This window comes from Elephantulus edwardii, unplaced genomic scaffold (assembly GCF_000299155.1).
Source record: "Elephantulus edwardii isolate Elephantulus edwardi_28Jun2011 unplaced genomic scaffold, EleEdw1.0 scaffold00071, whole genome shotgun sequence".
NCBI classification, from domain to species: domain Eukaryota; kingdom Metazoa; phylum Chordata; class Mammalia; order Macroscelidea; family Macroscelididae; genus Elephantulus; species Elephantulus edwardii.
This window is the reverse complement of record NW_006399821.1, coordinates 6,256,110-6,257,587: the sequence shown is the minus strand read 5'-3', so window position 1 is coordinate 6,257,587 and position 1,478 is coordinate 6,256,110.

Below are 1,478 nucleotides of genomic sequence, written 5' to 3'. Positions count from 1 at the left end.
CACCGAAAGCTCTCTAACTTAATCTCCTTGCTGACTTCACTGGAGCTTAAGTTTGGCCCAAACAGGCAAAAATGTTTGTGTTTTACTTCAGACCTAAGTCATCTTGTTGCATGCCATTGAGTCAGAACTGACTCATAGCTGACCCTCCAGTGGGTTTTCAGAAGCAGTAAATCATAAAGCAGGAGACTTCCCATCCTCCTCTCACAGAGCAGCTGGTGGATTCAAACCATGTACATTTGGGATTGCAGTGCAGCATTTTACCAGTAGGACACCAGAGCTCCCTAGACCTAAGGCTGTCACATTAATTTATCACACAGAAATGCCTATGTCCCAGGGAGCTGTGGTGACCTAGTGGCAAAAAGCTGCACTGTCATCCCAGAGGGACTTGTTTCAAATCCACCAAATGCTCTGCTGGAGAAGGAGGGGCAATCTCCTCCTGTACCAGTTAAATCTGATTTGACAGTACACACACACACACACACACACACACACACACACACACACATTTTTAAAAAACCCAAAAGAAATGCATATGTCACAAATAATTTTTGGTATAATTTAATTTTTAAAAAAATGTTGGCTACGTCTGTTTCCTTTTTCCTGGAATATCAATAATGGACTTTTTGTCAGAGATGAGGCAGAAAAATGGTGCAATTTCTTAACTGCTGAGTAAAAACATGAGGCTTGTGATTGCTAATGATGTATTTGAGAACTAGTTTCTCACATACAAGTTATTTTATCATAGTTTGAAAAACACAGGGTTTGGGTGAGGCACATTAGAACATATTATTCTGTCATAGTGTTCTCCTAGTTGGTAAATAAGGAAGTAGGCTGTTAGGTGAAAACCCAGTTGGTAAATGAGGAACTAGGCTGTAAAGCTATGAGTGTGTGGAAGACACACAGATTCACAGTAGCAGAGGACCTTTAAACCTCCTAGATTTCAGTATTACTCAAAACAGCCTTGAAGACAGTGGGTTGGGTTTGGGTACCTGAAGCATACCATACAATATTATTCATTGTAATAGCATTAGCCCTTCAATGGATTCTTCATTAGGAGATGCTTCTAAAATTTTAAATATTAAAAAGAATATTTTTAAAATTTACATTATCAGAAAAATGTTTCTTTGTAAGCAACTCACTTTAAAGTATTTACCAAAGTATTGTATAGATCGCTTTGTAAGGAAGAACTTTTCTTGAAAACCTAACATCATAATTGTGGACTCATAACAGAGATCATATAACAAGTGGAAAATTGACTAGCAAGAGTGTGAGGGCTGGAATAGCCTGTCTTATTTATTTAGTGCTGCTATAGATGGGCAATCTCCTCCAATGTTATATCATAACCACCCCAAAATCTGCTGTCAGGTCAACTAGGAGTCCATTCTGACTGGACAGCAATGAGATTGTTGTTGTTGTTGTTATGTGCCGTCGAGTCGTCTGCGACTCATAGTAACCCTATGTACAACAGCCCTAAACTC